The 26,698-nt window shown below is 35.4% G+C and overlaps 1 protein-coding gene and 1 pseudogene across 2 annotated transcripts in view; both read right to left on the reverse strand.

The window, feature by feature from the left end:
- The window catches only part of CADM2 (cell adhesion molecule 2), a 626,180-nt gene that overhangs the window by 212,672 nt on the left and 386,810 nt on the right, over positions 1-26,698 (reverse strand). The window lies entirely within an intron of this gene.
- LOC146545516 (uncharacterized) lies at positions 10,541-11,201 on the reverse strand (annotated as a pseudogene).

Raw genomic sequence — 26,698 nt, forward strand, 5'->3', positions numbered from 1 at the left:
ACATACTTCACAGGCAGCAAGTTGTCTTAAAATAGTATGACAAGGACATATGAAGTGCTACTAAAGAGTGCAGTCTTCCCCCAGAATACCTAACCTGGTTTTTACTCCAACTAAAATATAAAAATATTTTGTAGCACATGTGCTATTTGCAGAATCCAAAGTCTTTTTTATTTATTTGGATCTACACTGAAGTAAAAATACATAATTTTCTTCATCTCTCTTTTTGCAGCACACTGCATTTTTTTTCAAACTTTTCATTTAAAGCAGGTGGTTTAATTTTCAAATCTTCAGGGAAAACTATCCATCTTGGGCTGCAACTTTATCTGTCTCATTTCAGCAGGGAGGATTCTTTTTTTCCCTGTTAAGAAAGTTATAAACCTCATCTTGAAGTCTTTGAAGATGAAATGCATTTTCCCTATGCTCCTAACTTAAGCAATGGCCTAGAGATTCACCAGGAAACTAGGTCATTAAAGTCCCTGATACATTCTTTGACATAGCTAAATGACATATCTTCTGGAATCTGTATGTCATTTTTGTTCTTTATTCTTCAAAAAATAGATGTTAAACCCCACTAGAAAATACTGTGATCATTACTGTTTGATAGAAAATTGAAATCAATGGGAAATAAAATACGTTTGTGGTGCTACTTCTCTACAGTTTCTGTTTCAGCTCAATTTTCTAGACTTCCTGAGGTTGTCCAAACCTCTCTCAGGAGGGCAGCTGCTTCTTTCAACTGAGAATGAATGTAGAGGTGTACAAGGCAATATCTGTGCATTTTCAAGGCCAACCTACAGAATTCTGTATCAGAAGAAGAATAATCAGCTAATCAGCTTCCTTTCGCACTACTTTAGAGAAAAAGCAAACCTAGCACTTTAGCAAACTTGAACGCTACAATCTGACTTCACATTGCAATGCATTCAACAGCAATGCAGAGAATAATGAATACATTACCATACTGCAGATAAGTGAATAGCAATGGGTGAAACACAAAGCTCAGTGGGTTTTTAGACTAAATGGCTTATTCCAATCATAAGTTACACTGGCTATAAAAACTTCGTCTTTCTACTCATTGGCATCCTTTCGACACCAGCTAAGATCTCTCACTTCTACTTCACAGTGTTCCTCTTCTAAGAAACCAACCTCCTCCCTGAGTCCCCATCTGCCATTTTAAGCATGTCTTTGTATTTTACAGATTGACTAGCGTTCTGTGTTTTTCTATTATGCTTCCCCAGGATACAGTTTGTTTCTAATAGAAGCTAACATCACACACTCAAGGGAACAAAGCAGAGAGAAATAGGGAAGCAGTGTGTAGCAAGATAATTTGCCTTGAACAGCCCAGCAAGTACTATTACAGAGACCTTTATAGCCACAAGGCCTTAGTACTTGAATGACAGAAGTGACAGAAAAACAGTGAAAAGGAAAATGTTAGGGCCTGTTGGGAAGATGGGGGAAGGCCTACCAGGTGAAACTCTGAAATTCAAATCAGTACAGAAGTTAGAAACGCTTCCAGGAAAACCTGAGTGATAGAAATATGGTTCAGTTTAATAGGTATGTAAAATCTGTGTAAGCATATTTAATTCAAAATCCTCTGCTATTTATTTTGGGGTTCTTATTTTACACCCTTCTCCCTCCCCCAAACCCTCCCCATCTCACTTCACTTGCACAGAAAGTATACCAAACTTTCTTGCGGTATTGCTTTATTTTCTGTAACAGCTTTCAACTCTCAATTCCAGTGCAGAGAAGTAGAACAGTGGCACCAGGCTTTGACCAGATTACAGAGGAGGGACTGAAAAACATCCTCTTTTTTCCAGTGGTAATGAACTGATTACCTAGAATAAGCTTGTCTTCTGTATTATTAGGATCCTACAAATGAAAATGCATTAAAGTCTTTAAAATGCCTTCCAAATTCTCTCTTAATTTGATTTATTTTATGCTGCAGTGCTGAGCTACTAGTCTTCCTGGACATCCATACCTTTACACCACCCGTGGTAGCTAAAGGAATGAAGCCAGCAGCATCTCAAACATGCTTTGACATTAGCCCAGCAGATGCAAAGACCACACTGGAATTTCAATTACCCCTGTCAAGCATGGTACTGAGGAAGTGTTCAAGAGCTCTGCTTTGATAAAACAAAACCTCTTGCCAGCTTTGATTGCAGCAAGCTCAGCTCTTTTCTCACCTTCCAAAGACCTGTGAAATAAGATTCAAGAAAAAAGCACTCCAAAGCAGCATGAAGTTTTTTGGTCAATGAGATGTGGGGTTTCAGTACTCCCTTGGCCAAGCAGTTACATGGTTTCAGCTGGCTCAGCTTGTAAGCAATCTCCTGTTGTCAGACTTTTGGGGTTTCAAACACTGGAACTTTAATGGGGTAAAAAAGCTTGTGAAGTCCCTGATTTTAGGGCTTCCTTTTTTTTTTTTTTTTTTTTTTTTTTCAGTCTAGAGTTGATACATTGAGCTGACACCAAGAATAATGGGGTTCATGCTATCAATGTATAGGATAACTTTTAGTATTTTCTTATCTGATATAATTTTGTTAATACAGGGAAAGATTTTGCATTTTACATTCAACTCTGATTGCAATATGATAACTCAGATAGAAAGGAGAAAAGTATTTGAAGCCTTGACTCTAGCATCCATTAGACCTAGCCACCTGTGCACTCTGTTCCATGGTGCATTTCATTTTATTTTATCTCAGGACCTTTCTAAGTATCTTTAAATAAAAATGTAAATACTTTTAAAATAGTTTTTCTTTAGATCTAGTGACTGACTGGACACTTACCATAACGTACTAACTTAAAAACAGACTAAAAACAGTATGTTGGACATTTATTATTTTTTCAAAAGCTCCAAGATATCTTCTTCTCATTCACCCTTATTGTTAATACTTTCCACATTACATTAATGCTCACACATATTAAAATAAAGTCAATAGTTACACATATTAAACAAATAGTAATCTGGTTGCTGCTATAATAATTGTTATAATGACTTTTTAATTACTTGTATTATCCTATCCCCCCCCCCCCTTGGTATCTATCTTTTGAATAATGAAAACAAAAGCTAACAATGAGACTCCAGCACATAAAAATATCTCAACAGAGAACAAACATTTTAAAATGTTTAAGGATTTACAATTTTTTTACACGTGGTACAAATTTTACTCTTCTCAAGATAGAAAGTAAATTAAAAAAATGAGATAGGGGGACAGAGACAGAGCAGCAAGAGGAGAGGGAAAGAGAAAAATTATGTAACAATTCTACATACTCCATAGAAAACAGGAAGACACGACATTTTTTTTTTCCTGAAGACTGAATGTGAGAAATGAAAAAAAGGAACACCATACTAGAGAAATTATAAGACATACGAAGAACATCAGTTAAATGGCTAGCTATTAAATTGAACAAGAAGCCTCCAACTGTGACAAAAAGTACTGGAATAAAACCAGGAGGAAAAAAAAAAAAAAAAAAAAAACACCTGAGAGACATTTTAATAAATTCATTTAGCACAAGGGAGACCAATTAAGAACAGAAAGTGACAAAAAAAGAGAACAATTTAGAATAATGTTTTGAGTACTTAATTCAAATGCCAATTTCTCAGGAAGGGCGATATCTTCCAACCAGGATATAACACTGCCTACTACATGACAGTGATTAGAATCATCATTAAACAACACAAATTCTGACAAGAAACTGCAATAAAACAATTTTATGAGGCACAAGTGTTTGTTGCAATAAATAGATGTTGCAACCTTGGGCTAACAAGGGAAAATATTTGAGGTCATTGGAGGGAGGAAAGAACCAATGATTTCTGCTATTGCTGTCTGATCAGATATTGTAATATACACAAATGCATGATCTGATTCTCTTTAGTAAGATAAGGAGGGGGAAGTGTGGGGAAGAGAAAAAAAGAAAAAGCAAACAACGCCTTCTCAATAAACTTTTTCATTGCATGGTTATCTGGAAAGCACATTTTTTGATCACAAGGCTTCTTTATACCAAATAACTCTTTATCAAATAACTTCAGGTAATCTTGCATGAATTCTGATGAATTCAGACCACTTTTTGAAACTCAGTTCATAATCTAGTGCTAAGGCACTAAGCTAATTACAAGGCATTTCAAAATTGTTTTGTATTGTCTAATTATCTGTTTGCTTTTATTAAAACAAACAAACAAACAAACAAACAAAAAACAATAAATCTTGTCTTGTGTCCTGCTCTCCTCATTCCATTTTTTTGGGTAAAGATACATTCATAAACATCTGCAACATGCAAGAAAGCCTACAACCTGAACACACAAAGGCACTGGTAGATATACCAGCACAAAAGTTAACTCAACATCAAGGGAACCATTTATTTCTTATAAACATGGTATAATAATTAAGATATTTCAGACACTTATGTTGAATTTACTCTCAAGTTTAAACACATGAGTTGACTCACTGACTTCAGGAGAATTATAGGCTTAATTTTAAGCACGTAAATGTCAATTTTATGCATAGGCAAATGTTTACAGGATCTAGTTCTAAACCTGATGCTTTATTTCTCCACAGGAGACAGCTGTGCACCTTCTTCAAATTAAGTTCTTGCACAGATTGGACAAAAACTGCATTGTATTACAGAAGGAATTAGTGATTTTCTCTTGCTGAAAAAGTTTAGAGCTGAGAATGGAAAAGCACAAATACTGTTGACACAAACACTGACAAACTTATTAAATGCAGCCTGTCATACCTAAAATTTCTTTTCACATGTAACTTGATTTAAGTTGCTGTAGTAATAATGTTTTTACCAGAGATAAACAACTTTTCTAATTTATAGTACTTTTCATCGAGTAATAATAAAGCATTTGAAAATTTGTTAAATTTCCCCCTATAGAACTAAAAAATGAAGAAAAAGATACAGCTTTTCTAAATTCACCAAATATATTCTAACATGTAACAGTCAACATTCCCCATTACAAAAAAAATCGCTTTTCAAAAATTTATTGTGGCTAATAGTCATACCTCTCTGCACTCCTTTCTATGAAGTGTCAGTTCTCCTAAAAAAATCAAACCTTAAATCTCTGCCACCTTTGTCAGTGTTATAACAAATCTCTCACAGGAATGCTGCTGCCTTCATCTCCACCACCCTACCCCAATCCACTCAAGATACAATTTATCCAATCTGCTATGTCATACAATGATCAATACCTATTTTTTAACTCTGCCTTATTCTTCCACTACTGTTATGTAAACAGCACCTGACTCAGCAACCCAGATTTTCACTGAAATCCACAGACTTTGCAACTAGAACACATTATACATCTCGACGCATAGTTCATGCAACTTGCTGTAATAACAAAGATCTTTAAAGGGATATTATTGTCCATGTGCCACATAGGTGTGCTCTGCTGGTTGAATTGTCTGACTTTAGGACTTTGGGACACAAAAAGAGCTGACCAGAAGATGTTTGCCCATTACTACTGTGCTCACTTCCTCTCCACTGAGTACACTGTTCAGTTATCTGGCATAACTGCTCACTGGCACTGGATAAAATGAGAGAAGGCAGAAGGCTGCACCAATCACTGCATGCCACCCAGGATGTAAAAATTCCCGTTTGGACACACATTCAACCACAAAGCTTTTTTCCCTTCAGGAATCTAAAGAAAATATGGAACTACTCTATACAACTCTACTAATAAATAAATTAATAAATGAAATCACATTGGTAATATTAACATTCTAACATGACTACTATAAAAACGATTGGCAACAGGATGATCTCTTTCAGATAGATTAATCTTTGGTTTAATTCCTCTATCACCTGAGAGATGAAATCCTGTTTGCAAGGAAAGGTAATTCATAAATACATATTCTTACAGAGAAGTAAGTCAAAATACTGACCTATACATTTTTGTGAACGTGAGCTTTCAAAATCTGGACAATTTTGTCAGAAACATGTGAACTCCATGCTTTTGTTTTTAACACAATAGCATTTTTGCATTACTTCATAAGGAATTAGTAATGTGTCCCTATGTAAACCACAGACTGTTTTCTTACTTTCTATGTTTAGTCTTCAAGCACTTTGATGTTTACACGTTGTTAGCAGAAATTAGTACACTGTTAAATACAACAAAAAAGTATGATGAGAAATAAATAAATAAAACCAGCAATGATTGAGAAATCTGGGTCATAATTCTTACTGTTTTTCATAAAGGAAGTAAGGAAGAATATAACAAAGACAACCAACTGCAGTAAATTGCTTGAGGAATAGAACTTTAAAAAAATATAAAATTGGAATGCTTTCACTAGAAACACAACTTCTTCTCAAAGGAGAGACTGCCTCAAAATAGTTTTCTATTATTTAGGCTGAATTGCTCAACAGGATGCTTTTCAAACTAAGAAATGAAGAAAGATGATTGTGAGTATTTGTGTAATCTCCAAATGTTGGTTTAGTACTTAGAAAGAAGGCAGTAAGTACATAAGGGCACCACAGTAAATTCAGATTTATCTCCGTAGCAGTCTAAACAGGTGAGAAAAACAATCCTAAAGCTAGATATGAAGGACATTTGCCTATGCAAAACATCCTAGTGAAAAGATGCACCCGATCCAAATAGAGAGCCAATAAGAATCAAGCAAAATATTTGCATATTGATGCAAGGGATATGGACAGCAAAGTACAGGAGCTTTAGACAACTGACTTGTTACAGAAGGAAGAGAAGCAAGATGGAAATACCAGTAATGATTGGAATACTTCAAAAGGATAGGTTTTTAATGAAAACTAATATAGTTAGCTGGGTTCTATTAGCAACTACATGGAAAAAAAGGGAAGGCAGAAAAGATTTCTGTTTGGGTCAAAATGATTTTGAAGAAGCTGGCAGCTAGAATTATTCCAGTTCCTTAGAACTAGATTTGTTTGTGCAGTAGACAGATTTCTTTGACAATGCTAAAAGGCAAAGCGATTACAAATTTTTCTGATATACCTCTCTGTGAGATACCTCTCAGAAAGGATGTGGTGCTAACAATGGCAAGATCTCTTACTAATAGGACACTAAAGAGATGTCCCAGCAGAGATGTTAATGAAGATATTCTCAAACCAAGGCTCTTTATTCCCAGTTTCAACCCGTGGGTGCTGTATTTAACACAAAAGGAAAGAGAGAAAGGGAAAAAGGGAAAGGGTGAAAGGGAAAGGAAACGGGGAAAGTAAAGGGAAAGGGAAGGGGAAAGGGAAAGGGAAAGGGAAAGGGAAGGGGAAAGGGAAAGGTAAAGGGAGAGAGAAAGGGAAAGGGAAAGGGAAAAGGAAAAGGAAAAGGAAAAGGAAAAGGAAAAGGAAAAGGAAAAGGAAAAGGGAGGGAGGGAGGAAAGGAGGGAGGGAGGAGGAAGGGAGGGAGGCAGGAAGGAAGGAAGGCAGGCAGGAGGGAAGGCAGGAGGGAAGGCAGGAAGGCAGGAAGGAAGGAAGGAGCACAGATGAATCTGTTAAGAAACTTCATTTAACATCTCTTACAATGTGTGATAAAAGTTTCATCGTTTTTTTAAGTGAAGGCTGAAGCGCAAAGATCAATAGACTTCCAGAGATGGGAGGAAGGATATTCCCAGTCACCTCACCAATGCTAATTACCATTCCAGCAGCAAATCACAGGAAATAATTTTTATCAGAAAGAAAAACCAAAAATGCAAGAAACTCAAGAGTTTGGCATTCTAGCTTGAAATCACACAGCTTTTGCTCCTACCTTTTTTTTTTTTTTTTTTTTCTGCCCCAAGCATAGGAAAGGCCCCTTAAAGACAATATAAGCAGGAATAAACCCTGTGTTAAGGCCAGGGTCTGAAGCAGTCAATATACACACGTGTGTAATATTATGCATCTCAATACTGCTTTATATTTTGTCTTCTCACAAATTTGTTCCGTAACTGCCAAAATCTGTTTGAAGTGAATATATCCTTTTACCCGCAAGACTTTCGATAAGTGAAGTGATCTGAAAAGTATGACATTAATCCCTCCTGGTCACGGTAAGAGTTATTCAGCTCCCCATTATACTACTACAAGTTGCAGACAGGGTAAGAAGTTGTGCCTGTACAGGACCAATGAGCCTGGTTGTGGGAGATATTGCACATTTTCAAATAATTCCCTGGCTTTCACTTGTCACTGGGAAACTGTAACAAAGAAGCATGCCATGAACCTCAAGGGAAAGACTTATATGCTGAAAACGAACAAACAAACAAAGCCAAACAAACAGAAAAATACATAATATATATATACAATGAGTAAAGGCCATTTCTGATGCACTGATAAACTAGAATGTGAATAACAAGCATAGAGGTAACAAATTCTGGAACAGAAATAGCAATACGTGTAAAGCAGGATGCAATGTGAGGGAAAATCTACATATGACATTCTTTGAATCAGATGTAAAAAAGTGCATAGACCAGGAGATGTGCAAGAAAGTCCTTTAGAGATGATCATACCACTCTGGTATCTGGTAGTGCTGGATACATAGCACAAGAATGTATATATATTGTATAATTGAATATATACAATAAAGTAACAAGCAAGCTGCAAAGTGAATGAAAAATGGTCAGCAGAAAATTATTCCATGAAGGACACCTGAAATCATCAATCAGGAAATAATTATATATTAAATATATTTATAATTTACAGTAATTTAGATACAATTTGCATTTTTTTCAATGTCACTGCTTGCTGTTTTACCACCACCACCTGATTTCTTTAAAATTACCACTATACAACACTACACTTGCTAAATAACAATTGTCCTGACTAACAAACCCTACCTAATAAATCCACCTTTAAGTCATCTTGTATAGATTGGCCAGGATGAGCCAATTTGCTCCCTGGAAATGGCTTGGAAGAGGTGAAAGAAAGGATCAGAAAAAGAGGTATAGTCAACCAAGGTCAGCAAATTAATATGAAGTTAACAAACACAATCAGTCAAGGTCAATCTGATTACTGGCAGATAATAAATGCTTAGCAGCTTTATCTTTACTTAAGTGTATTAGAATGAGATCTCACACACTCAGCATGTAAATTAGGCAGAAGATAGATACCAGCACGGGAAATGTAGGGAAACATAAAATGCTTATGGAAGATGATGTCAGGAACTGAAAGGAAGAAGAGTCTTGGAGGAAGTCATTAATTAGTCTCCACTATTTCATTTTTATACCACTTGTACTAGTATTAACAAACATGACAGCACCAGTAAGACAACGTCAAAATCTTCAAAGTTATCATTCACATAGAAGAACATTACTTCTCACAGAAAGTAATGGGTAATCTTCAGGACTGATGTAATAGAAATGAGGAGAAAAAAAGTAATGCGCTCAAGGATTAATTCAATCAATAATCAAAACTTCAGCTATACTTCAGAATCTCATCAGCTGAGAACAACTGAGCAGGAAGAAGGCAAATCTACCAATTTATCACTGGATATGAACCACTAGCGTGATTATTGACAACCAATACAAAGAAGCTTCAAAGAAAGCAATCACAACACAAAACAATCAAAGTATTTCTAATAGTCGTAGGAATGTTTAATAAAAAGCCAGGCTGAATGTCTAGTAAAACACTATACACCATTCTGCTCATCTCATTCAAGGACTGTCAGTTCACACTGCAACACACTGGAAAAGGTCATCCCAGAAAAAAAAGGAAAAAAAAAAAAAAAAAAAGAATAAAAATATCTGTCTGACTACTAAAAATGAAGAAAGAGAAAGCATTTTAGTTAACTTTGTACTACTAAAGAAGTTAAAAAAAAAAAAAAGAGGAAGATGATAAGATGATGTTCAATGTAAAATATAGGATAACCTTGCCATATGAAAATGTTATGTGAAGAAGACGCTTCTAGAAATTAGAAAAATATGCCTGACACAGGGGGATTCAGTTTCCCTAATCCTAGCATTAGCTACAGAAAGAAAAATATTTTCAGAAACATGCACATAATGGATGAGGTAATATAATTGTAACTGTAACAAAGCTGTAACAAAGAATTAGACTTTAATGGCTGTAACAAGGAATTAGACTTGATCACGAACATCTTATATAGCTATCTACACTTCTGAATACCTTGCACAGTTTGCTTTCAAAAAGCAGACAAAGGGCAAGATTATTGTACCTCAAAAAAGTCAATCATATATTCATGTATTTTGGAAAACATGTAATGTGCTTCATTTAAGATTGACAGGTTTACAGAAAAAAATCTCTGATATGACATCTGATTTTAAGAAATTGTCATGGGAAATAATATATTGCTCTTCACAGAAGCACTAGAATCTATTTTTAAAGAGGTAAAGTTATTAAAGCAGTTGACAACTAACACAAATGACTGACACAAATCAAGATGGTAGCTGAATATTGCAAAAGTAACAATAGCAGAAGATTACTAAGCTGCACTCCGTTATTAGGAAAAAACAATGAATCATACCATAAGGTAGGGGGAAAAAAAACAGCAGGAATGATGGACAGAGAAACGTGCTAGCAGGGCAGGTGGATCCCAGAATAACAGAATCACAGGGGTTGGAAGGGACCTGAAGAGATCACCAAGCCAACCCCCATGCTAAAGCAGATACCCTACAGTAGGCCAGACAGATAAGCATCCAAACAGGTCTTGAATATGCCCATAGAAGGAGACTCCACAACCTCCCTGGGCAACCTGTTCCAGTGCTCCATCATCCCTACCATAAAGAAGCTCTTCCACATGCTAGTATGAAACTTTCTAAATTTAAGTTTTAGGCCATTGATCCTTGTCCTGCCACAACATACCACAAAGAAGAGCCTGGCCTCATCGATTTGCCTCCCATCTCCCTTTAGATATTTATAAACGTTTATCAGATCCACTCTCAGTCTTCTTTTCCCCAAGATGGACCGACCCAGATTACTCAGCCTTTCCTCATATGAGAGACATTCCAGGCCCTTTATCATCTTTGTAGCCCTTTGCTGGACTCCTTCTGGAGATCCCTGTCTTTCTTGAACTGGAGAGGCCAGAACTGTACACGGTATTCTAAATGTGACCTCACCAAGGCAGAGTAGAGGGGGAGGATCACCTTTTTCAACCTGCTGGCAATGTTCTTGTTAATGTGCCCCAGGATATCATTGGCCTTCTTGGCCACAAGGGCACTCTGCTGATTCATGGCCAACCTGTAGTCCACCAGGACACCCAGGTCCTTCTCTGCAGAGTTCCCCTCCAGCAGGTCAACCCCTAACTTGTACTGATGCATGCGGTTATTCCTCCCCAGGTGCAAGACTCTACACTGGACCTTGTTCAACATCATATAGTTCCTCCTTGCCCAACTCTCCAGTCTGTCCAGTCTCTTGAATAGCAGCACAGCCCTCAAGTATGTCAGCCATGCCTCTCAACTTTATATCATCAGAACACTTGCTGAGTGTGGACTCTGTCCCTTCATCCAGGTTGTTGATGTAGATATTGAATAAGACAGGATGCAGAACCAACACCTGAAGAAATGCTAGTTAATACCTCTGCAGAGCACATTATCTTGCAAATACTGATATTAGCAAGAGTGGAAGCTGCCTGAATGTAAATGGAAGAGAAATGTTAGCAGAGTGCATTTCTATGACTTCAGAACTTGCTTCTTAGAACTGGTATACTAGAAGCCAGAACATGTAACCTCTCAGCAGTGCTACAATTCTCACTTTTTCTCCTGGGCTTCTGGAGAGAGAATAAGCCAAAGATCAGAGGAATTTTATTATGTCTGCTCTGGAAAAGCATTTATTTTATTAGTCTGCCTCATGGGGAACATTTATTGTTGGAATGGGATGGACAGTCCATTATGGTAATCATTACAAAAATTAAATTCTGTAAGAGAAGTCTAAGTATGGGAAGAAAGCCTATTCATTTCTTTACATAACATTATCTGAAAAGAATGATGAATTATTAACTCATTAGTTTTATACACTTGTAGATTCCTAAAATGTAAATGGACATCAACACAGAGATTGATATTGATATTCTACCTTCATTGTAGCTGCTATTTGGGAAGCATTAGCTGGCATAATTTACATTTTCAGAAATCAGTAACAAATAAACATAATAATTACTATTCCTCAAAAGAAATGAAAACAAATAGTTTTGAATGAAAATTAAGTACAGACACAAACTGATTGTAGATGACAGACATCTGGAAGCTGGGGGTTGGTCAGCAAAGCACCAATGGAGGAAAAAGACAAGATTTCAGTTGTTTTATTCAGTTCTTATGGCAGTTACTAAGTATGATATGAAAAGTAAAAATTAGAAGCTTGAGAAACGGATGATTTTGCAAAATTATTTCTAAATCCAACTACAATAAACATTTAAAATAATTCTCCTGAAGCACCACACACAACACATTTTGTATCCAATACAGAAATAATTAGTAGGAAAAGCATGAGGAGAAGAACCACCCCTTTCATGAAAAGGAATTGCAGTACTGTCAGCAAAAGTTAACAAACAAAAAACAAGACTGGGAGATGCGTTGGAGATATTATATCATACACAGACAATGATATCAATCAGGAGCTTATAGTCTTATCTTTGTTTACACTGCCTAACAAAGCACAGCTACAGAAAACAGAATTCACCAAACTGAAAGTTACTTCTCTTAGCAGCAGTAAGGCACATTGAGGCCTGCAAAATCTAGATAGATCCTCTATTGGAGGCTGCCGCCAAGGTCCACTGGATATGCAGCTGTCACACAAGATTCTTTTTTTATTGTTCTCATTCCAATTTTCCCAGCCTTCTAACAGCTTTGCATAGTTTCAAATTTACTTTGTAAACCTAAATTCTTCTGATCAATTCCTTTTGAAGGACATTTGTCATGTTACAGCATTTTAATGATTTTAATCTATTTTACAAAACCACATAATAAGCCTAGAAGGTTGTTATGATTGGAATGATGACTTCTAGTTTGTTATTAGCTCTTCAGGGAGCCTATGAACAGCATATTGATATAACAGATGAGAGATCCAACATTTAAAATGCTTCTTTCTTATTACTAAATCTTCTATTCAGAGTTATTGCCATTATAACTGTTTGCCATGTTTTTTTCCTTTTTCATTTATTTACTATTTCTACAATATTCGGCTTCCAGACCTGAATTCATAAAGTCAGGTGCCCAAAAAAGAAATTCCAATTTTCCACTACTTTCTCCTTTTATGCAGCCTATATGGGGGAGATTTTTGAGGTTTTCAGACCATTCAGAAAGAATGCCAAAGCAATGCACGGAATAACGCTTCCTCAGAAAAAAACTTACAGAGATCTTCTATAAAATAATGATGACACACACTAAAATTTTAACTTCCTTTCTTCTGTTCCTATTCCTGAACCACCTTACCAAGCTAGTATTAGTGTACATCACCAAATGACATCAATAATAGTGAACCTCAGCCATTTAAACACCTATGTTCAAAGACCACAAAAGTAAAACAAATTCATTGAAAATATGATGTCATACTGAGATTTAAGAAGGAGATTTTGAGAACAGAGCTAGTAAATCCTAATGTTTTTAAGAAAAGTATTTGAGGAGAAAAAAAAAAAAAAAGCAAAAAAAAAAAAAACAACGCACAAAAGCCATGTTTAAAAGCACTCCCACAACTTCCTTTGGTTAAAGAAGTATCCTGGAACAAAGACAAGCCTGAAAGAAAACTTTGTGCTTTACAAAGCATCTATAACAGTCAACAGTGAAGTAAAAATCAAGGACCATAGGCTTGCTGTAACCCATATATATGCATAATTTCTCTAGCATTTAGGTATATTATCAAATTTTCTTTCAATAGAAATTGAAGATTTTAGATATTTGAGATAAAAAGCAGCTCACAGCCTGCTTCAAAACAGCAGCAACACCAAAATGTCAGACATTAGGAAACTGCAGCCACTAATTCCAGAGCATGTAAAAATATGGTGAAGAGGCCTTGGGCACTCACTACTTCCATCCCTTTCATTGAACTTAAGTAGAAATTCAAGACTCAAAGTAAGGTGTTTCATCAGGCTGGAATCTGAAAACTGACTTCACTGGACCAGCACACAACAATAAGTGTCTGTGTCTCATATGTTCACAATACTTGCAAATGAAATACAGCACACTGCACATGAAAATTCTTCGCAGATAGCCATAAAGGCTCAATGCTTGATATCATTTACAACAGTAAATTTATTTAGATAACAAATAAAGCATATAAATTCACAGCAGAGTTCTATTTGAGTATGGAAAGCACTCCTAATAATGTTCTTCTGACAGTCCATCCCAAATACTTAACAAGGACATTCAAAAAAAAAAAAAAAAAAAAGAAAGCTATTGGAATTTGTATTAACAATAGTGGAGGGAAGAATCCCCTACTTGAGGGCTGCGGAGTCATGACAAAATGCTATAGTCCATGATAACCAATCCACAACAAGAGGAAACATCCTCCCTACAACCACTCTCCCATAACTGTGATGCCTTTCACAAGAACAGAAACAGATCCTACTTCATTCCAAATTCTTCTAGACTGTTTATTAAACTATTTAGCCAAGTAATGACTGACATGGCTCAGGGTAGGTGTCTCCAGAATGAATAGGGCATGTCAACAGCATTAGCTTGCCCTTACCGATCTCTTTTCAGAGAGGCTTTGTACTTTCCTCTGCTATTTCAGTTTTGCCAGAACTGCTTTATTCCATGGTGACCTACAATTTTAATGAGCACGTTACACTACCAAAACAGCTGCTTTGTTTATAACTATTTTGCAAAAATACTGAAATAAAATGTTTTAAAAGCAGTAAAGAGGACACGCAGGACTGTATAACTGCTATTTCCAGTGCTGCTAACATTTTTCAGTCTGAGAAAGGAAAAGTTGATTCATATTTTGGCTGTTTTCTTAGTATGTAGGCACCTTGAATGATAGAAGGATTCTGATTGGCATTACAATGGTGAGCATGTGGACTGTGTACATACAATATTATGTGAAAATCTCAGCTGTCTCAATATTGGAAAGATCTTACAGATGCTAGGGCCAAGTATTTCACAAATATAAATGGAAAGGGTAAAGAGCAGTCAGTAACTTTGTTAAGAACTATTACTGTCATTATGATTTCAGCTTTCTTCCTCTGAGACTCACTTAGAATTTGTAAGAAAAAAGAAACAACAACATATTTTGTTGTTTGTTGAATCTTTAAAAACAAACAAGAAAAAACAACTCGGAACACAGATACCTATTTTTTTCTCTTCCTTATCTCTTTCAACAAATACCATAGATAATGTACTGATATAGATATTTATCATTTTTTGAGATCCTAATGTTATTAATTTTGATATTATCTGCTGAAACTGAAATAGCCTATTACCTTGATCTAAAACTAATTTTTGCATTTAATTGAATAAAAATAAATATATTCAGAGGTTAATAATAGCATTGAAAATGTCATATGCTTCTCACCAAAACAGAACAAGAACAGGAGAAATGCAGTAACATTAAGCAAACAAAACCAAGTGCCTATCTAAATTCATTTCAGATATCTGCTCTCCTGTTACTACTGACAGCAGAACTGAGAAAAGAAGAATGTGTTTCGTGCAGGCCTACAAAGCACTTCTACTGTCTTACTAAGGGCATTTTCAAATCTACTTTTTTTTTCAATGCACTCTCTTCACCAACAAGGTTCAAATTATATTCTTCATCACAACTTCCCTCCTCATCAGAACTGCTGAATATGAGAAAATAAACATGGCCTTAAGTGCCAAGAGAAATCAAAGTAGAATACTGTGGTAGACCTAAAAATGAAATTCAGACCTTTGAAACTCACAGGGTTAGCCATTGGACATGACTTAATCAGCAAAGAAAAGCACTGGACCTCAGAGGTTATATACTAGAAGCAGTGACTAAACTACAGGGGAGGAAATATGAAAGAGTCAATAAAGGAATAGTTATTAAGGCTTCATTAGTTTCCTCGTTCTCCCTCTAAAATTGCAATCACTTATAATTTGCAAAAGAGCTTTCAATATCTTAAAAATAACATAAGAAAATTCTATCGTTAGAAAGTTAAACTCTTTTGAATAAAACCACTGGGGGAAAACTCTTATTTCAATAGCACTGGAATATCCAAAAATTTTCAGTCGGCTTCAGATCATACTACGCTACTACCACAGCCTTGATAAGCTTTTTGTAATAACTTTGCATTAAAGGTGAAATTTGACAGGTTTTCATTTCTACACGTCTCAAAAGAGAAAGCTTGTAACCATAAATAAATGCTCTTTCAAACTACCATGAGTTATGGAGTTTCCCTAGGCTCCATATTTGATTCACACTTTCAACATCCATATACTTCCACTAGATTGTATATTCATTTTTTTCCATAATGTTGCAATGTGTCATTTTTATGCAGATGATACCCAGATTTATCTATCCCTCAATAAAAAATTCTGCAGCAACAGAAGTGTTGACTGACTGATGTCAGTAACTAACAGAATTTTGTGAAAATAATGTAAATAAGACAAATAACAGGATTAGGGTCTCCATTATGTACATTTATTTCATCCTATTTCTCACATGGACAGATGTTTCATTACTAGCTTAATTTCAGGATAGTTTTACCTCAAATTTGTCTGACTAATTATTTGTACTTAAGACATGCCTTCCATGCATGGAATAATATTCAACACAATTTGTCTGTTTTGCCTGGTTTTAAGTAAAAACCTACCATTTACCAAGAAAACAAATATGCATGTAGGGCAGTGCAATAAATCCTACCATATACTATAAGAAAATCAAAGAGATGGTTGGGTAGAATGCGATCATTGAAAAAGGCCTGGTAAAGCCTCAAAAAAATAAATTGATTCCTAAATAAAAGATAATATAAGTAATTACACAACTATCTAGGCAATGCTAGAGTATATTTGCACAACATTCTTCACACAATCCCTCCTGATTTAAACTCAAAAAAAAGCCGATACCAATTTCGTTGATATAATGAGAACAAACAATATAAATCAAGTGAATAAAGTCTAAAGTGATCTCTGCCTCTTGGAAAGGGTGCATTTAGACAGAATCAACTGCTGTGATGATTTTTGTTAGAAACTGAGATGTATGCTTTAAGTAGCATTGTTAAATTTAATCTTACATTTCTGATTTGTCTTCTCTTTTAAAAGCAAAACAGAAACAACGGACCTCTACATTTGTAGAAGAGCTGACAAAGTGAATAAGTGCTCTCCTATGGAACTAAAAAAAAAGGACAATTTATTTGGAAGACAGATGCAATACAAGTGAAAAACGTAACTCAAAAATCCCCTGGATATCCAACAGGCTACAAAGAATAGTAGTGTTAATATCAAATTGGTGAGGAAAGTGAAATGGAGTGATAGGCTTTTAAAGTACTTGCAAGTGTAGTTTTAAGTTAGAAAAGACTTTGAGCTACCGATACAACATCTCCTAGAATCCATTACCAATACATATATACTTGTGTAGTTAGTGTAGTTGTATAAATGATTGTAACTCTGGGACTATGATATGAATGTAATTTCTCCCTGAGAAAACTAAAGATATGTTCAAACATAGCAAACATGAGGGGAAATGGCAGAAATAGCTTCTAATCTCCATAGTTTTATATAGAATGGAAAGTACAAATCTTGCAATGTGAAGGCAGTTGCATCTGCCCCTTTGCAAGACAGGCTCCTCTTTGGATATGGGACACTTCTTGGGAATTTACTACTTCCAATTTAAGTGTCAGGATTTTTAGAAACAAGAAGGAATGTTGTACTCCTCAGGGAGTACACAGAGACAACAGAGGGATGACTTTCTTCTCCTTCTGCAACAGTAGCTGGCTTCAAAAATTTACTGTTTTTATATAATATTGCCACACACATTCATGCCATTCCCAATGCCAAAGCAACTATCACAAGTACCTATCTAAATTTTGAATGGTTATAATGTCAAATGTCTAGCTACATAAGGTTAGTGGGGCAGCTCTGGAAATAACTTTATAATAGCAGATGACACTGAGTATATCAGAGAAGTGGAAACGTGGAGCACAGAACTCCATTCCTCAACTAATTACACTTGAATGAAGACACTTGGCCTCCCTCTCTCATCTGCTGACTGAGAACTGATGTGTCATTAGCAGCTCTGATAAAACCAGGGAGCCTGAAAACCTGTGTTAACTGCTGCCAGAAGATACTGACAGAAATACCACGACCAAGATGTCACAACAGCACTTCTTAAGAGGTCAGAAAGTCTTCATACTGGTGCTTTGATAGAGGAAATGCTCATTTACATACCTCATGTTCAACAAATCTGGTCTGGAGCACTAAGGAACAGTATTTACACACTGAAACAACCTTAGTCAGATAGCCCGTGATATTCAGGAGGCATCTTTCTTTATTCTCTGCTTCAACAAATTCAGTGCCTATGCATGATCTTCTTCAAGCTTAACTACCTGCTTTTCTTTCAAGCCTCTCTGAACTAAGCTTCTTCAAAATGTCATGAAAAGAAATTCATGAACAAGAGTGTCTTATGGCAGCACCTGTCCAGTGATAACACAAATCAAGACCCTTCCTTCTCGGCACAAATCCAAGTATTTCCTCTTTCCGAAGCTCACCAAAAACTTACGTGTAGTTTCTTCAAGACAACAGAAAGTATAAAAAGGAAATAAGAAAACCATGGTAAAATAAAATACAAACTAAACTTCCTAGCCTGTGGAGTCTCTGACCCTTGAGATATTATTATTTGACAGGAATGCTCTGAGCAGCAAGATCTAAGTGTGCCTTACATACATGGTAACTTGGATCAGATGACCTTACAACCTAAGCTGATTCTGCACCGCACAGTAAGGATGACTTAGGGAGTATAACGTTTGCTTTACATTCTTTAACAGAAACAGCCTTGAATGAAGTCTGAGAAAACACTTAAAAAGAGAACTCAATGAAATGAGTTTGAGTGCAAAAGCTCTGATGGTCTGTTTATAGACAATCCTAAAAAGAAAAATAATAATAATAATAAAAGGACAGCAGAAGGTTGTTGGGATTTTTAGGCTAATTTTTACGAGATAAATGTCTTCAGAAAGGAAAATGACTTTAAAAAGGAAAGATGAAGATCCATAAAGAGCATCATAGACATGACAGTGCTGGATTTCAGGGAAATATATGCCAAAAGAGAAGCAATTTCCACAAAAAAAAAAAAAAAGCATTCCCTCAGCTGCGAATTGCTGTTTCCAATGCCATACTAGGTAATTGCCTACAAGTAAAATGTTCAACCTCAAAGAGAGTAGGAATAGATCCCTCTTTGCAGCTTAGACAGACAATATGAAAAGCACTAAGTCAGCTATTTTGTCTTCCGCCACAGGAAATTAAAAGATGAGTCCTATGTTGCCGAGATATGACGTGACCCCTCTGATTCTATGATTCTATGACATACAGGACTGAATTCTTGGTGGATATTGGGCACCTTCACCGCGGGGTTATTGAGGACCAAAGGAAAAGCTGACTTCCCAAAGGCACAGTGCATCTGATTAAGAGGACTCTTTAAGACATGCGTGGCTACTGCTTACAAGATTTTTACTTATTACAGCATCAAACCCAGTTTACCATATATAGATTCAACCTTTTATTCAATATGCAAGTGCATTTCTGAAATAAGGATGTGCTAATGTTCATAGATGAATGGAGCCTACGAGTACTTCTGACTCATTTTGTAATTCCTATGCCTGCAGGGCAATTTTTGTTTGAATAGTGATATATGGATACTTGGAAAAATTGCTGAATACTTACAAGATTATGCTATTTGTTCTGAAAGTTTACTACCATGGATGTATTTTATTTTTCTGTTTGTTTTAACATTGATTATGAAGGTCTTAAGCTCCTGGCCACTGTTAAACAGTGTCACAGTGGAATATAAGACAATATGGAAAAAATTAAAGCTAATTTCATAGCATGCACAAATACATGAATTGTATTTTATCCTTTCCCCTTGCTCATGACATCCAAAGCATGCAAAGAAAAAAAGCCATGATTTTACAGAAAGCCATGCAAGGGTATATAAAAAAACCTGAACTAGAGTTTAATTACTTATTTAATCACTATAATACATAAACACTATTAGTCAGATACATTTTCTTTCATTATTATTGCTCTATATCTCCAGGCCTGACAACTTATGAGGGCTGCTCCAAAAGTGATCCTTCCTATTTTATTATTTCACTATGATGTCAGAGGTGGATGTTGGTGGTATGGCAGCAGAAGTCAAACCTTTCCACCAGTATTCTGTTTAATTTTGTTGCAGTGCAACAGATGCCATCAGAGGGTCAGTCTGACAGAATGGTGTCTGACATGGAAATGTGTATGAAGCAAAGGTGTGTCAATGAATTCCCCCATGAAGAAAAATGGCACCCACTGACATTCACTGATGCTTGCTGAACATTTATTACCAATCAGTGATTGTGAGCACAATGAGGTGGTGGGTGGCACGTTTCAGCAATGGTGACAGTGGGTGACCTCCAATGATACAGATTTTTACGAGTATGGCATGCAGCTTCTCGTTCATTGTTGGCAAAAATGCATAGCTAACTGTAGTGGCTGAGCTGAAAAATAGCATTTTGTAGCTGGGCATCTGCTCTATCAAATAGGTATTGAGCTTTTTGTATCTGTTGTAGTTTCCTCTGAAATAAATAAAAGGCATTAGTTTCAGAGTAACATATGTATATAATTAACAAACACCACGAATGTGAGAGTTCTTAACTCCTGAACTTCATTTATAAAAGCATAAATATTTCTTTTTAAATCTGTCATTTGATTATGAAGCAACTCAACTTTATCTCCTAGAAACTTCACAAAGATTTTAAGTAAATATGCCTTTTCAGGATTTTCTACAAAAATATTTGTTCATAGATACATATGTATGTATATATAGATACACATGTATGCAAACATTTATAGTGAATATGCACTTAAAAATATACTCTTCAGATTATATTTACCATGCCATGGCTTTGTTGAAATTCAGGATATGGTTTTGGCACAGTTGACCTTAAATGTTTAACTCTGAAAAGTTTCTTTCATTGTCACACTGATTTGTGACCATCACCTTGCTGGCCTGAAACAGTAAATCTTTGTAGAAATTTTAGTACACTTTTATATATTGGCACATCATCAAAAATAGCAATGATCATATTATAGTAGTGTGAAAAGATGGGAGCTGCTTAGGAGACACTTATGTTCATTTATGTTGTCTGTTCAGATATTTATGACTACTTCTAGAGATAAAAATTATAAATTACATTTACATATTTATGAGCAATTTTATGTAATATTCAAATTCCTATTAAAATGCCAATAATATCCCTATCTTACTATAACGAGAACTATGAGAACTGAACTAAAATATACTTGGTTTTCTTTTTCTCCTAAAAATCCCCTAGATTTAAACATCCAGGAAAATGAATACAGTGGTAACTGATAAACAATGAAAATAATCTCAACTTTGGGGCAATTAGAAAATTGGACAGAAAAAAATAAAAAAACCCCAATACCCAACATTTACCTATTATACCATAAGATTTAAAAATATCTTTGTCAGTTTGAACAGCAGGAAAAAAAAAGAAAAAAAAGAGATAATAGGTGGGCTGCATAACCATGCTTTGTACATTGAAGAGCGCAAGCAGGAACTCACCTCTAGCTTTGTTCTTTGTAGCAGCCACTGGAAGCAAGGAAAAGATTGCACAAGAACAAGAGAACAAAGATAGATTAGAGTAAGAAAGAATACAGAGAAACTTTATCACTATTGATTCAAAGCTAACAAACAGTTTCTAGGATTATTTGACCTATTTGAGACAGTACAATTCTACAAGAAAGTTCAGATCTATGATTCTGTCAGAAGACCTGTGCTGTTACACTTAGAAAATATATCACAAGGCACTCTCAAGAAGCATGGCAATGACCACTGAAAAATCATATACCATTAATCACATATAGGTGAGAGTATACCGACACAGATTTCTGAATTCTAAACTTAAAGCACAATTTGCTTTCCTAAAAAGCTAATTCTGAAGAATCTATACATCGTATGTCAGCCTTTTGTTCCTGCTTCTTGATATGTAAATGTCCTGTAAAGCTATTTAGAGTAAACACCAGTTAAACTGCAGTTACTTCAATTATTCATAGTCTATGTTATACAATCACTGTTTTTTCTTCATTGAAGCATGTATCTTCAGATTGTTCTTGCACCCTGAGTGTGCATCCACTCATGTTAATGAATATACAAAGCAAACGGAGCAGACAATACTTTAGTAGTGACCAACACTCCAAATCACAGAAAAAGAAGGCAGAACAGCCTTTCTTATGTCCCCCGAAGCAACACTGCTTCATACTATTATTTGCAAAGGCACAACACAGTCATAATAACAAAGACAGGAACTTAAAATATTCAACTTCCATCTTCCCTGCCTCCAAAACCAGCAGAATAATTATCTTCTGTTTTCTGAGGCTTGTTTATGTTACATGACGTTAATCAGAAACTGAAGAGTAAATATATATACTCTGTTAGCTGTAAATTACATAAAAGATACTATCCATAAGTCTTTAAACTCTCACATGCATTGTGAAAATGCATTCATGGAACAGGTACCTTCGGAAAAAGAAATCATAATTCCTCTTCTCAAAATCCTCTTCGTAATTCTTTCTTGTAAAATGGAACTACACTACAGTTCAAAGGTAGCTATACTTGTGATCAGAATACATAGAAAAAGGAGACAGACTAAATTCTCTCTTTCTGTTCTCTTTGCTGATCTCCTCCACACATGTCAGTTTTCAGTCTTTTTCCCCCTCCTCCTTTTTTCACCAGTCTCACCAATTAGTCCTTATTAAGATAAGTAAGAAGAGCATGGCGCTGATGTCCAAGTTGCTTATGTGTAGAAATTTTAGGGAAAAAAATAAAAATAAATTGATTTTTAATTTTATGAATGTCATTTCTCTAGATTTTTGCTCATCTTCACAGATCTCACTTCTACTTTCAGAGACACTATTCTACATTGTCACTGTTATCCAGGAAAACAAAACTAATAAAGCAGTTCTGTGATATATGAAATCAACATTACTCCATAGAATGACTCTGCTGTGGGGAGGTACAACAAATGCAGACACTTCCACAGTACTACAGTCTTACAATTAATTTTCCATAGGGCTATTTAACAAGACATCGCTGCAAAAAAGTCCAGTAAATCTTACACACACTAAATATCACTTCAGCAGTAAGCAAAATTAATGGTGCCATTCTAATTTTATAGTTTCTCCTTCATGCAAATATAAGTTGATAATGAATGCATTGAGTTCAAACTGTTCATTTTCTTATTCTTCCCCTTCTTTCTCAGTCCTGAGAATATACATGTAAAGACATCAATTCAAGCCAGAATAATAATTTAAACTTAACAAAGGTCTGGAGAAAATCTCCCCAGGTAATTTAAAAGCAACAAGAGAATTTGTATTTATTCATTCTGAATACAAAGATAAATAAAATATGTACATGAAAATTATATAGGTACTGTAATTGTTCAGAAAAAAACATGTATACACATACATAGTGGTGATACAAAAATTAAATATATGCACGTATATATGTATATATTAAAATAATCCAACAATTTTATGGTTAGATGGCTTTATTTTGAAGTTCAAGCACTAGGTAAAGAATTATTACCTACCATCTATTAGTAAATAAAGAAAAGACAGAAATGAGGTTGTGCATAAGTGGGAGTAGGACAGGTTACTAAGCTTGTTAGACCAATTATAACTCTCTGCATATTCACTGATAGAGAACTAGGTGACAGTAACCTTCTTAAAAATGTCATGTTCAATACTTGTAAGTTTTTCCATTGACAGCAAGGTCCAATTACAAGTCAATTCGTAAAGTTCAAACTGCACAACAGCCAAATTAGCTACAAAATGTCTTTCAAAATATAATTCCACCTACTGCAGGGAACTAGCGGGAGCTGTTTCCATCAGTGACCCATTTTTTTGATACCTAGCATGAAGAAAATTTAGTTTTTCTTACTGTCATTTATGTAGGTATTTCTTCTTCCAAAGGTGAAATATTTTTTCTCTCTTCCTTATTTTCCTTCTTGATGTATGCAAAGAGGATGTTATTTTTAAACTACATGTTTGGAAATTTTTATCCATCTCTTCACCCTATTATTACATGGAAGGTCATAGGAGGAAACAAGCAGAGATGTTTCAATTGAGCATCACAAACACTGAAAATTAGCAGAGGGAAGCTGATCTCTTGCTTAGAGCACCTGACACAGGATAGCTCAGCTTTTCAAGCCATTGGAGTCAGTTACAAATGACGAGTGGGTTTCGTGAAATAACATTACGTTTGCAATATCTACATGTACTTCATACTGTCTTCAGTAAGTCAATTATTTCTCTGCACTTCACATAACCACTTGTACAATGGAGATAAAATATTCCATTTGTCTCCACCATGACTTCCTTGCTGTACAGCTAAAGATAAAAACTCTCCAAGGCAGCGAGCCTCCTTCTTCTCAAAGTAGTATACTATCAGGATACTGATTAAATTTGAAACTTTTTTAATACAACTAAAGTGGATTAGAATAGCCAGTAATTATTTATGGGTACAATGTAAGCTGAAAACTGGAATTTAGGTTATTTGGTTGGTATATACTTTATCTGGCTAACCTAACAACTCAGTCAGAAACTGGACAAACAGGAAAGCCAATTACTTAAAATATTTCACCAAGTTCAGGCATTTGTTTAAAAATCTGAACACATTTCTGAAAGCACTATTCTTTGAGCTGTTCGGCCCTATTTTTCTTAAGAAATTGATTCTGGATAGAGAGGCACACTACTGAAAAATTTGAGCAGTGACCTTTGCTGGAATTTAAGGAAGTTTTTAAAGACATGAGAAGATAGAATGAGAGAGAAGAAAGACCACACTCTCTAAAGTGAGGCTGAAACACGTGAGAGACTCTACTAGATTTCTAGGTAAGATTGAGAAAAAAAAAAAAAAATCTTAAGCCCTGGTTCTGTCAAGATTAAACAATATTTTATTTTCTGAAGTCTCTTCCAGTACACACAAAACAAAAGAGTTGTCTGTTAGGGGAAGGTCTAAGAGTGAGAGAATCATAGAGCATCAAGAGTTCAAGGTTAGAGATCTCAGGGGATTCCACTCTGAGAAATCAGGAAAGGGGATGAAAGTTGGACTGAGTTCTGAATCACATCAGTTAATTTTCACAGCACTAGGATTTTTTTATAGCATCTTAAAATCAGAAAAACATTTTTGCTGTAGCTCTACTACTGAGACAATGTGTTTAAAAATCATTGCTTGTACTTAGAACGCTAGGTTTGATTCTCAAAAATCGTAATACATCCCTACTCTCAAATATCAATAACATATTGCTTTATTTTTCTGTGATATATCTTTCCGACTCATAGTTTTTTGTATGCCAACAATTGTTAAATTACATTCTTTGATAAATGGTGGTTACAAATTGTTCAATACTTTTTCCACTCTCAGCTGTCTCTATGCTTTTCAATTCTGTGGCCATTTTCAGACAGATTCAATATGGCATTTATTTTATTTTTCTCTTATATGTGATTTATTATTTGATTTGGGATTTTGTCTTTAGGAAAAAACAAAAATCACATGCTTCCAATTATTTCAATAGCTCAATAAAAATAAAAACAGGGAGAAAATATTTCTCCCAGATGCCAGCCTGTCTTTTTATTTCAGAAAATAAAAAGAAAGAAAAAAGTGAAAGATATGACATCAGTGTTCTGTTCTCATTTCATCTATTATATGTATTAAGAACACAAATAGTGCAGTTTCTAAATGTTGTAATGATCGAATAGCTCTTTGCAAGAAAAGAAGCAAGATGATAAAATAAATAAAAATAACCAAAAGAGTTTTAAAAAAATGTCAAAGCACATTCCAAATTTTCAAAAGAGAAGGTCTAATTTTTACTACTTAATTTAGAATTTTCCTTTTAAATTTATGATGATAATGGCAGCAATGTTACCTTTTCCCTTTGGATAAACTGATGGATTACCACTGGTCATTTAGGTCACCTCCATTTATGGTCATTTATGTCATCTCTGCTTGACTAACTGGAAAATCTTCTCTGTGTGACAGAAGGCTTAGTGGGATCATTTTCTCAAGAGAATAATGCAGATTATTATGTGCTCACCAACTGGATAAGAGACCCACTGAAAACAAGGATACAGGTATATGCTGTAAAGTAGCATGCATTGTAGGCTACCTTCTAATAATGGCATTTTTTCAAAAGCCACCAAAGGAGAAAACCACCATGATCACCAAAAAACCTGAGTGGGATTTTGGGTATCCTGCATTCAGGAAGATATTGCTGCCATCTCTACAGTGAGCACGATGAGCTGATGACAGCATCATGGAACCTTGGGACTCCTTTGAGAATATAACTGAATGTACACACGCATGCGCGCGCACACACACACTCACAAAGGTATCCATCCCAGCTAATGTCCCTCCTAAACAGTAGGTTTTAGTCTACAGCCAAGACAGATTTTTAAAACTTTGTAAGTCAATGTGCAGATCCTAAAGATAAAGCAGTATCACAAATCCCGCCATCTAGCAAACCTAGAAACTAGAAACTGAGTACACATTCCTGGCAATAATACTCAACTCTTCTGTAATTAAATGACTAAGAGAAAATCAAAACAACAGCTGTCAAGTGTGTATTCACTATGCTCTGTGATTAACGGACACATTTGAGAAG

This window comes from Meleagris gallopavo, chromosome 1 (genome assembly GCF_905368555.1).
Source record: "Meleagris gallopavo chromosome 1, MGAL_WU_HG_1.1, whole genome shotgun sequence".
Classification (NCBI taxonomy): Eukaryota; Metazoa; Chordata; class Aves; order Galliformes; family Phasianidae; genus Meleagris; species Meleagris gallopavo.